This window comes from Mesocricetus auratus, unplaced genomic scaffold, assembly GCF_017639785.1.
Source record: "Mesocricetus auratus isolate SY011 unplaced genomic scaffold, BCM_Maur_2.0 Super-Scaffold_100714, whole genome shotgun sequence".
NCBI classification, from domain to species: Eukaryota; Metazoa; Chordata; class Mammalia; order Rodentia; family Cricetidae; genus Mesocricetus; species Mesocricetus auratus.
In genome coordinates, this window is record NW_024429270.1 from 2130703 (window position 1) to 2143889 (window position 13187).

Sequence of the window (13187 nt, forward strand, 5' to 3'; positions counted from 1 at the left end):
GAGGCTCCATGCCCTAATATATTGGGGGTTAGGATTTCAGTGTATGGATTTTGGGGGTACACAAACATTCAATGGAGTATTAATGAGATTCGCTGAAAAGGCTTGTAAAATGTAAAGGGAAGGAAAGAGTGGCCTTTTTTTTTTGCTTAACCAATGTGGGCCATTATCATTTTGATACAGAAAAAGTAAACTAGAATAAAGAATCCACAGAAAGAAAAAAATAAATAAAGAAAGCCCTTGGAATCAACACAGCTGGAGAGTTTTTTTTTTTAAAGTTAAAAGCTGTAAATGTCTAGGTCTTTTGTCAACATCTCTAAAAAATAGTTAAAATAAAATTCCATCAATGTTACTATTAAAAGGGTAGAAAACCTCTCCACAAAGCAAGGAGTAGGCTGTGAGAGTGGAGGGGATATTACTGTAACTACTCCAGCAACAATCTGCATCTCAGAGAGGCTTCAGCAGGAAGCTACCTTTTCAAAGCTCATTTTTAACTTCTGTGTTGTTTTGGGGACAAATCTTCAAAATACATTGCGTTTATCCTGTGTGAGGTCTCCACTCTTGCTAGCACTCCATACAAATCCTATATATTACAAAATTCCATCATAAATAACATCCCGGCTCCTTCCTTCTTTCCTTTCTTGCCTTTTCTCTCTCTCTCGCTCATCAATTTTTCCTTTTTTCCCAAAGTCTTTTTTCTTTTTCTTCATTCTTCTCTCATAAAATACATCTCAACAGAAGTCTCCTCTCCTTCCCCTTCTTTCAGCCCTCCCACCTTCCCTCTCCTCCAGATCCGCTGCTCCTCCATGTCCCTCTAGAAAACTGCAGGCATCCCAGTGATATCAACTGAATTTGGCATAACAAGATTACACAAGACTAAGCATAAGCCCTCATATTAAGACTGGAAGAGGCAATCTGTAGAAGGGAAAGAGTCCCACAAGAGGTAAAAGAGTCAGAGACACCCCCATTTCTATTGCTAGAAGTCAAACAAAACTCTAAGCTAAACTTTCACAGCATGTGTGCAAAGGGCCTACTGCAGACCCATGCAGGGTCTGTGGTTGCCACTTCAGTTGCTTTGAGCCCCTAAGAGACCTGCTTAGTTGATTCTATGGACCAGGTTCTTCTGGTGTCCTTAAATCCTTTGGCTCCTATAATCTTTCCTTCCTGTCTTCTGTGGGGTTCCATGAGCTCTACCTAATGTTTGGTTGAAGGTGTCTGTATTTGCTCCCATCAGTTGCTGGAGGAAGCTTCTCTGATGATGGTTGGGCTATGCGCTGATCATGAGAATAGTAGACTATCACTAGGAATCATTTCATTGACTTTTTTCCACCTCTTTTTTTTCTTCGTCAGTTATGTGTAGTTCTATCCTTCAACTCTGAGCCATCCAGCATCTGGATTCTGACCATCCAGGTAGTGTGTCAGGTATGTGCTCCTTCTCCTGGCCTAGGACTCAAGTTAGACCAGTCATTGGTTGGTCACTTCCACAAAATGAGTCATCATTAGAACAGTATATCATATAGGCAGGACAGGTTTTGTGACTGTGTTGATGTTCCAGTCATAAAGATGTTTGGTTCAGGCTCCAAATCAACCATTACTAGGAATACTCAGTAAGGTCACCCACACAGGTTCTAGGAAATTTCCATTGCCCCTAAATGACCATCTCTGTTAGACATTTATCTTTGTACTTTTGCCTTCTGTCCTTTCGTCTTCCACCTGATCCTTCCTGTTCCCATTCCCTTCTGCCTCCAGTCCACCCCCAAAATCTATTCTATGTCAACCTGACACAAGTTAGCCTCATCAGAGAGAAGGGAGCTTCAGTTGAGAAAATGCCTTCATAATATTGGGCTATAGGTAACTGTGTAGGGGATTTTCTTAATTAGTGATTGATGTGGGAGGGCCTAGCCAATCTGGTGTGGAAGTGTAAGCTAAATAAACACTTTCTTCCCCAAGTTGCTTTTTGTCATGGAGTTTCATCACAGCATTATAAACACTGACTAAGACAGTAAGTATACAGCAAATTGCTGGGACAGAGTCAGAACTTGACCTAAGCATATATTTTATTTTTAAGAATTAATCAAAAGCAACATTTTCTGAAAGATAATGCAATAGAATTGTGAGGTGTTTGCATCTTTAACTCCTCTCCTAGGGGTCCTTCAGATAGCACATACACTTCAATTCTCTTTTTTTTCTGTTTCATTTTACATTCCAACCACAGTTCTCCATCCTACCCCTCCTGCCATCCCCTTGCCTTCTCCCACCCCCCTTTACCTTCTGCCTAGGCTACTCACAGTGCACTTTTCCTCACAGGGCTTGTATAAGGAGTCACCATAGTCTGGCACAATAGGTTGGGCCAGGGCCAAACCCCTCTCCCATGCATTAAGACTGAGCATGGCATTCCACCATATGGAATGGACTCAGGCAAGCTACATCATGTACTGGGATTATATAATGGTCCTGCTGCCACTGAGCATGGCATCCCACCCTAAGGAATGGGCTCCAACAAGCTAACTCATGTACCAGACTTGTATTGTGGTCCTACTGCCAGGGACCCCTCTGATAGTCCAAGCTTCACAACTGTCTCCCACATATGGACGGCCCCTGGATTCTCCACAGTTCTAGGTCTAGAGTTGATGAGTTTCATGAAATTGGTTCAGCTGTCTCTGTAGATTTCTTCCTCATGATCTTGACCTCCCTTGCTCATATGTTCCCTCCTCCCTCTCTTTGACTAGATTCCTGGAGCTTGGCCTGGCTCTTGGTTGTGGATCTCGGCATCTGGTTCTATCAATTCTTGGATGAGGATTCTATGATGATAGCTGGGGTATTTATCAAACTGATTATAGATGTGGGCCGGTTCAGGTATCATCTCTTCTATTGCTAGGAGTCTTAGCTGGGGTCCTCTTTGAGATTCTTGAGAGTTACCTTATCAACAGGTTTCTCTCTAAGTTTATAGTGGCTCTCTCTATTACGACATCTCTTTGATTGTTCTTCCACTGCATCCCTCCCCATCTAGGCCATTTTATTCCCTTCTGTTCTCATGACCCTTCCTCTCCCCATCACCATCCCCCCTGCCCTAAGTATGCCCTATAGATCTAATCTAATTCCTCTTTCCAGTGTGATCCATGTGTCCCTCTTAGGGTCCTTGCTACCTAGTTTCTCTGGAGCTGTCAATTTTAGTCTGGTTATCCTTTGCTTTACATCTAATATCCACTTATGAGTGAATACATACCATGTTTTTCTTTGAGTCTTGGTTGCCTCACTCAGGATATTTTTTTTCTATTTCCATTCATTTGCCTGAAAATTTCATGAAGTCATCATTTTTACCATTGAATAGTACGCCATTGTGTAAATGTACCAGATTTTCCTTATCCGTTCTTCAGTTGAGGGGCATCTAGGTTGTTTTCAAGTTATTATGAGTGATGCTGCTATGAACATTGCCGAGCTAATATCCTTGTGGTATAATTTAACATCCTTTGAACAAATGCCCAAAAGTGGTATCACTGGGTCCTGAAGTAGATTGATTCCCGATTTTCTTAGAAACCTCCGTATTGTTTTTCAAAATGGCTGTACAATTTTGCACTCCCACCAGCAGTGGAGGAGTGTTCCCCTAACTACACATCTTCTCCAACATAAGCTATCCTCAGTATTTTTGATCTTAGCTATTCTGATAGGTACAAGATGGTATCTTAAAGTCATTTTGATTTGCACTTCCCTGATGATTAAGGATGCTTAGCACTTCCTTAAATGTCTTTTGGCCATTTGAGATTCTTCTGGTGAAAATTTTGTTTAGCTCTATATCTCATTTTTCAGTTTGGTTACTTTGTATTTTGATATCTAGTTTCTTAAATTCTTTATAAATTTTGGAGATCAGCCCTCTGTCATATGTGGGGTTTGTGAAGATGTAGGCTGTTGTTTTTGTCTTATTGTCAGTGTCCTTTGCCTTACAAAGACATTTATTGACTGTTGCTTTCAGTGTCTGTGCTACTGGTGTTATATTTAGGAAGTGGTTTCCTGTATCAATGCATTCCAGGCTGCATCCCACTTTCTCTCCTATCAGGTTCAATGTAGCTGGATTTGTGTTGAGGTCTTTGATCCACTTTAATTTGAGTTTTGTGCATGACAATAGATAAGGATCTCCTTGCAATCTTCTGCATGTTAACATCCAGTTATGCCAGCACCATTTGTTAAAGAGGTTTTCCTTTTTCCATTGTACCATTTTGGCTTTTTTGTCAAAAAATTAGGTGTTCATAGGTTTGTGGATTGATATAAGGGTTTTCAATTCAATTCCATTGATTCACCTGTCTGGTTTATGCCAATACCAAGCTGTTTTTATTACTATAGCTCTATAGTAGAGTTTGAAGTCAGGGATGGTGGTTCCTCCAGAAGTTCTTTATTGTACACGATTATTTTAGCTATTCTGGTTTTTTGTTTTTTGTTTTTCCATGTGAACTTCAACGTTTAATGGTCACCTTTGTTTACCATACAATGGGTATGAAGTCTGATTCTAAATTGAGATGCTCCTCTATAAGCAAACATGGCTGTATTGTGTGGTGAGCAAACCACCTTGCCTATCTCACAAATGAAGAAAACTAATTTGACTGCTTTGCTATCAAATAATGTCTCCTTGGGTTTTGAAATGTTGGATTGGTTACACCCAGATTGTTCATTCTCTGTTTTCATGATGCCAGATATTTTGTACAATTGCCTCTGTAAAGTAATAACTGTGCCATCATTTCATGTATTTCATGTATGCTTGCCTTGCCCCTAGAGAACCTGCCAAAGCTCTCAGGGTAGGAATTCAGTGCCAATCCATTGCTCAGCTCAGAATTTGTTTTGTGCAGTATGAGTACTCAGTATGTATTGTGAGGGTTGTTGATAAGGACAAATTCAATTGTAGTGCTTTACTCTCATGAAAAATGCTTGCCTCTGCTCAATTTCTATACCCATCACCTGTCTTCTCCATTCAGTTGGCTGCAAAGAAGATGAGATTTAAATAGCCATCTATTCTTCAGTCATGTGCCGTACTTGATTTCTGATCTATAATGGAATGAGTCAGGGGTATAGAATAATGAATTTGATGAATTGTTTGTGTCCTTATTCATCACTAAGGAGCTGAGATGGATCTTGGTGTCCTGACAACCTCTTCCATGATTTTACTTTAGCTTAATGGTTACTCAATATTATGCCTTAGCATCCACTATGATTTGCTTATGGTTTGATTGTGTCTCCCAAAAGTTCACATTAGAAATTTGGGTCCAAATTTAGTAATATCTTAAAAACTAGAAGAACCTTTTAGAGGTAGGGTTTAGTGGAAGGGGGTTAAATTACTGGAGGCACAATACTCAGAAAGGGTTAATTAGCTCTTTCAGTGTCCTGGTTGATTCCTCAGTGAGTAGACAGTAATATATATATATATATATATATTACAGCAAGTATGGTTCCTGAATTCCCATGGGTTCCTGGATAGCATGTCTTCCTAGATAGCAGTAGTTCAATCAAGGGCCCTTGCCTAGATGCTGGTGCGACTTTATTTGGATTCTTCAGAGTTAGAATCATAAATTATGACACCTCTTACCTTATGCCTCAGACATTTTATTATAGCAATAGAATCAACACCTGCTTCATAATTCTAGTTTTCATTTACTTTAGTCTTGATTGGATCAATCAATCTATTCAACTGACAGAAGAAAGGTGACTTGAAAGCTATGTGCCTTCTCTACTGTAATTTCCCATCTAAAACAATGGGAAAAATGAGACACGCTCCTAAGTATTTTATAATTGGACAAGCATTGAAGGGCCATGCATTAAAGGCTTCATCCATAGCCTGTAATATACTGGGAAGTTCTGCAACCACTAAGAGGTGAATCCTAGCAGGTAGTCCTTAGGTCACTGGGGACATGGTTTCAAAGCAGATAGTGAAATGCTGTCTATGGTGTGCCTCTCCTTTGCTCTATGACGATGAGGCCAGCGGTTTTGTTCCGCTATAGCTTACCTACCATTATGTGCTGTCTTGCTACAGATGCAGTGTAATAGTGTCATTTGATCATGGTCAGTCTGAAGCCTCCAAAACCATGAACCCAAAGACCTTTTCTAATTATAAGGTTTGTCATAGCAATGGAAAGAGGCTAACACATCTATGTTAGACATGTAGGTCCAAACCCTTGATTAATTATTGGCTAGCTGCATGTCTACATTATTATTGCCTCAACTTTCAGTGTCTTAAAACAACTATTTTATTTTTCTCTTGGTTTTGTAGTGTTAATGTTTTTATTTTATACGTTTTATTTGAGAATCAGATGTCCAAAAATTTAAAGGCTAAACTAGGAAGTCCTTGTTGCGAAGATATCAGGTAGCTATAGTCAGATGTGTTCCATAATGGAGACTGTCTAAAGGGTCAGCTTGTCTGGATGTCCCAGATGTCACTGTTATGTGCATGGGTGCTCATATTAGTGATCATCTGGAAGTTCAGTGAGAGTTATTGACTGGAGCACCTGTGTGTGAGCTCTGATAGCTGGGCTTCTCACTAGACTATCACAAAGAAGAAGCTGCATGGTCTTTTTGTGACCCAGTCTATTGAATCAAATAGCATAACATTGGCCTCATTATGTTGTTTAAAACGGTCACACAACCATCTAAAATTAAGGGAGAAGGGGTAGACACCACAACTTAGAGGAGCCTTCAGGATTGCATGTGTGGTGGCTACCATTAAAAAAAATCACCATGGGAGTTTTATCTGTTACTGATACCATTTCAACTTCTACCTCCATCTTTCAGATGGTGATATCAGAGTTAAACCAGAAGAGAATTTCATGAGCATATCATATTTAGAAGCTTATTTTCTTAGAGAATTATTTAAGATCACAAACCCCAGCTTTTTGCAGCATTCTGGATGTCCAGACAAGTCCATGAATTCATGGCTCTAAAAAGATAATTACAAGATTGTATACATATTTTCTGCAGGTTCAAATGCTTCAGTACTCTAATGAAAAATTCTGCAACAGACTGTCAAATCTAGTATAATTGACCAGCCAAATTTAATTATTATTTATGCCACAAGGCCTAATACTCATTTTCTTTCAGGGAATTTGGCTTTGGTACCTGCTGGTAGATGCCAGGCAATAGGTTATTATTGAAATAGGAAAGGAGTCGTCACTCTCATCCTGGCTTCAGGGTCTAGGATGGAACATTAGGAGTATAGGATCATGATTGCTGGATTCATTATCAGTGTTGGGGTCCACACTGAGCTGTGCTTACAAAATGAGCTCTCCACATTCATTTCTATCCTAACAAATAGCCCACAGGGCCAACTCTTTTCTTCAGTTGTAATTGAAGGAGAGCAAACAGAACAAAATTGCAATTATCTTTTATGTCACATTTATTTTCTTGTGAATTATTAAATGATTGATCACCCAAATGTAGTTAGCATACCTGTTAATTTGAGGGTGGAAAGGATGGAAATTCTCATATTCATTTATCTAATGGGCATCACTAATTGAAAATAAAAGGTTCTTTCTGCAGAACACTGACTTTCCAATCAGTTGCTTAGTGGAAATTTTTAAAATTAATGTGAAGTGAAAGGCACATTAAGCAAAATACTAACTGTAATTCTGTGCATTTTGTGTGTGTTTGTATGTATGTGTGTATAGGTATATATGTGTGTATGTAGTGTATAGGTGTATTAATATGTTATGTGTGTATGTGGTAGAGAAAGGGAGAGAGAGAGAGAGAGAGAGAGAGAGAGAGAGAGAGAGAGAGAGAGAGAGAGAGAGAGAGAGAGAGAGAAAGATTTATACTCTGTGATTGTGGTTAAACGTCATGATCTATGATCTTCTGGATTTCAAATAAGGTAGAGTGGGTTTCCTCTCCTTTTTGCATTTCATGACACTTGGAAACACTTATCCCAAATGGAAAACTTAGGAACACTTTCTAGATATAACATTGCTTTTTGTTACCCCCACCCTGTTTATGATCTGGGCTATGTGCCACAGAATGCATCTCATCCAGTCAGTCTGAGTCTAGGGAAGGAAGCAAGTCCTAAGGTCAGCTTGCTTTAGATCCCCATAACCACACATCCTTATTTAAATAACTGAGAATGAATGCTTGGGAATATTTCATTATTGTTTAGTTTCAAGACAGAAAGCAAATTCAGTTCATGGGCAAAATTGGGAAGAAGGTGTTTAAAATTTTGTTTCACTATGAAGAAGATCTCTGTGCTTTGAATGCATAAAGGAACGTTTCATCTTCTACACCCATGGTGTATAATATTAGGCTAAAACGTTGTATGTCAATCTGAATTGTTTGTGTCATGTTACAGTAAGAAAAGCAATTCAAATTCATGTTTGAATTTTGTTGGGAAGTTGCCCTATTTCTTTCAGGTCTTTTCATGCCAGATGTGCTAAGTGATGTAATCACATTATCTCATTTAATATTTTGAATAGTATAATAATGTGATGGCTAGCTTTAATCATCAACTTGACACAAATTAGAATCAGTTGGTAAAGGAGTCTAAATATAGGATTACCTAGATCAAATTGGTCTTGGGCATGTCTTTGAGGGATTTTCTTGATTGCTTTAGTTGTCATGGGAAGATAGCCTAAAGCAGACAGCACCATCCCAGTTCCCTGGACTGAGCAATGGCAGAGAAAGCAGCTGAGCCCTAGCACATATACATTTATTCTCTCTCTGCTCTTGACCATGGACATGACTAGCTGCTTCAGGTTCCTGTGTTGACATCTGTGCAAGTATGGATTGTAACCTGGATGTATGAGTTAAAATAAACCACTTTACCCCTAAATTGTTTTGTCAGTATCTTTTATTATAGCAACAGAAATGAAACCAAACAAAGTTATTGTTATGGCCAGAAATTTAATAGAATGAATTATAAAACACAAACTATAATATTTTAGATTTTCTTTTATTCCAAATGAGACATATTACATTCTATTACATTGTTAGGCATACGAAATTTTTTTTTTCTGTAAAAGCCTCTTTACTAATGGAAATAGGCATCTCTAATTCTACCTCAGGAGCTGTCCATTCAAAGTTTTATTTGTTGACTAGATTTAGACTGTGAACATATGAAAGCCTAGGCTAAAAATTGGTCCTATGTGACTTAAGAGGAGCACAAGAGCAAAGCCTTCAAAAGAAGTATAATCAATTTCAGAGGCAATTAATAAACTGGACTTACAATTAGCCTGGAAGGATTGAGCAATACCAAAACAAAAATGATAACTTTAAGCACTCACAATATGCCAGCAGCATTAATTATTTTCTTTCTAATTTTCAAAACCCCCTGAAAATTGGGAATTATTATTTCCATTACACAAATGAAAAAAAATTGGCTCTGAGGGATCACGATGTTTCTTTAAGGTCACACGGCCAGTAGCAAATTTAATTAGCAGTGTGCTCTTCAAGGATCTTCTATTTTCTCTTTGCGCCTTCCCTTTTCTTGTTTATTAATGGAAGCCTTCGCTTTGATCATCTAACATTCTAGGCTTAATATTTGACAGAATACATTTCAAAATGTGGAGATGGACTCAGAGTGAGAAAATCAATCCAATGTATCAGGCGTCTGTTGATTGTGAAAATGGAAACAGGAAAGCACAGCAATGCTACAACGGGCTCCACGAAGGGAGGTTTGAGAGTTGAGAGATTAGGGAGGTGGTTGGGCCGCTCAGTTATCAACACAACTACAATCTAGTCCCTGTGTAATTTTACACCTTATTTTACTTGACTTGCCATCTATTTTGATTCAATTATACCAAGCATTGCCAAATCTTCTATTTAGTCTGTGCCGTGTAGACAGCTCAAGGGACATGATCTGCCTGGAATAGTGCTGGAGATAAATGGTATTGCACTGGTAGTTTTCCTGTCTGGGAAGGAGTCTGATTAACTGTAGAACAGTTTTGCTTTTGTGCAAAGTGCTTCAGTCCCAGAGCGGTTGCTACTAATACCAACACCCCGGGAAGGTCTACAGCTAACACATATGCACCTGGAAACAGTGCAATACAAAGGTGTTAAGCTGCAGGCCCAGGGACGAAGTGGCATAGCTTTGTGGTGGCCTCTTCTTATAAAACAGAGAACAGTATAGGCACAATGAATATCCTGAGAAGTGCTAACCCCAAAACACATCTTACTGTGCATTTTCCTAGAGTCAGAGCTTTGATGAGAAGCCTATTTCTTCAAAGATTTATTTATCTCGTTACCACCCTGCTCTTTTACTACTGATTAATGGATAGTATTAATTATCATTATTATATAATAAATTGTAATGCTTGACAGAGTACATCTAGCAGCATGCTTGGAAGGTGATTCTAGGAGACACCAGGAAGGAAGTATAAAAGTGAGGTGAAGAAAGGAAGGAAGAAAATGTCGAACACATTTAAGCAGACAATTGTGTTGTGATCCCCAGGATCAGTCCCTGCAGGGAACTCCGGAGGGCATCATAATGGAGTACTCAGAGCTATTCCACTTAAGATCTTCTCCACTAAGTCCTGATACTATTATTTGAAGACTATATTTAGTGATAGTAATTGGTCATATGTGCTTGGGTGTAGAAAAGTTGTTCAGCAGAGAGGGGCATGTGTTTGCCATTGAATGCTACTGATAAGTGCAAGGCTCAAAAATGAAAATCAGGGGCTCCATAAAAGGCATCCCCTATATTTGTCACACAAAGACAACCATTTTATTTGTTTCTTCATTTTTGGCTTTTGAAACAATGTTTCATCTAGAGCAAGATGACCTTAGACTCACTATGTAGAAGAGCCCGGGTTTCAATTTCTGATCCTCCTGCCTCCATCTCCCAAGTGCTGGTTGCAGGGGTGTACCATTGTGCATAGCTTTGTTCAACCTTACAGTTTACTCAGTGCCTACTTAATCTTATCTGCCTGCAGAACTGAGTTAAACGCTGGGAGATTCAGAAAGGATACAGATGCATACCCTGTCTATGAAGATGTAGCATCGCTAATCCAAATTTCACCAGCATCCTACCCCACAAACTTTATCAGGCTGAACAAAGACATGAGAAGGTAGAACTTTAGGCACTGTCTATGCAGCAGGCCAGCAATGAGTCTTTCTTGAGGAAAGGAATGTGGCCTTTTTATATAACTCAGGCTGGCTTCAATTGGGAGATCTTCCTATATCAGCCCTTTGAGTACCAAGATTATGGGTACTTCAGCCCAGTGTACTCCCGTGATTGAGGGATGAAGACTCCACTTATGGTACTTATGTCTACCGTTTATACTAAAAACTTTATTAAAGTTTATTTTCTTTTTTTTTGAAAAGTGATTTTAAATATTTCATTTCAGGTGTATGAGTATTTTTCTTGCATGTGTATATGAGCCCCATATTTGTATATGTTGCTTATGTAAGTCAGAAGATGGTGTCAGATTTTGAATTCTGTTGGTGTTGGGACTCAAACCTGGGTTCTCTGCAAGAACAAGTGCTCTTAACTACCGAGCCATCTCTGTAGCTGGATTCTTTCTTTTTTAAAAAACTGCATCCGGGAAAATATTTTTTTCCTGTCTCTAAGCTGCTATACAATTATTGTCCCCCTGTTGACATTTCCTGGTTTCATCTACATGCCCAAAAGAGTAATTATGAAAATATAATGTGGAAAAAAGAGAAACATCATCATTTTAATTGGTAAGGATTAATCAAGTCATAAAACTACTACATATTAACCCCAGTGAACTGCCTCAGACTCTCACCTCCAAAGTTGATATAAAGGCAATCTGAGCTGTCCTGCGAGGGCTATTCATATCCATTAATTGTTTCAATACAAGATACACTGGGTCTCAGCTGGCTGCCATTTCTTCTGTATTTGAAATGTGCTTCTCAGCAGACATGGGAGGACACCACAGGGACTCATCTGAGGCTGACTTTCACATTAATTTTGCTGTGCTGTGAAGAGCAAAGACAAAAATCAATGTCCATCAGTGATTATTCAAGGTAAAATATCTAGTGATATTGAATACCAATGGCAGCCCCAGGCATAAAATTTACTTAAGACTTGTTGAGTTGACAGCCATTTATTCTAGTCCTACTTTGTTTTTCATGTTGCACTTATTATTTTTTAAGGAAAAAATAAAACTATTATATGGAAAATAATAAATTCCACTTACAAACTCCATTTGTCAGAATCCAGATCTTTTTCCAAATAGTAGAAAAGGATGGAGTGGTAGAGTTTTTATGAATTTAACAAAGAAGTGTTTGCAGTTTGTAGAAGCAGAATACTTCACATTGCACAGTGACAGAAAATCTCATGACTCAAAGTTTCATAATAAAGTCCTCCTGAAATTCATGCCTGAACTTGAAAGGGGGAAAGCCTGTGTCTTCAGTTCTGGACAAGTTGAAAGCATGCTCATGGTAGAAGAGTCTGAACACATTTAATTTTGAAAGTTTGTTTTATTCCAGTTGTTATCATGATGATCCTCAAAGACGCTCTCAGGGGTGTGTTATATACTGGGTAGTTTACAAAGAACAGGCAGCCATACCCAGAAAGTATTAAAACTCTTTTTCTCATTCCTCAGGTTCCAGTATAGGCTACTTTCCCAGCATCTACCTTTTCTGGTTGACTGAGGGAAGAAGGGGGGATTTTAACTTGGAAGAGGGTCTCCAAGTGGTCTGTGTTTGGGTCATCAGTGTTTTGGAGGCACTTTTTTCCCGTCATATCAAGTGAGTGGTGATGCTAGGGTACACATTTCTCTTCTGTTATTTGCAGATAAACTGCAGTCTACAAGGCACCAGAAAAGGGAGAAAATAGTTCCTGGAAAATACTGAGTGTTTTCTGTCCAACTAGCTTGCATTGTCAGTTTTTGCAGTGACTACTTTGCTATAGTGTAATCACTTCTCTGCATCTCATGAGATTTATTTTCTGAGGAGAATCAGTTTGCTGTATTTTGTAATTTTACAAGTTATTTTAGGATTTAGCTTTTGTGGTATTTTTGCTGTTTATTCAGGTGATGGCTGCTTCTAGGAGGCCAAGGGCAATGCATTTAATCAGATAAAATTTCATTCTTTCCTCACAACTTTCCTTTTTAAAAGACCTATGACTTGATCTGGTTTCTAGATTGGATGAGGTAGGGCTGATGGTAGGTGAGATTGGGTGATTGAAAGGCAACAGAAGAACTTCTAAAGTTTGGAAACTCCGGTCTAATTCAAGATCAACACCTCCTATGTCATATATTAGATCT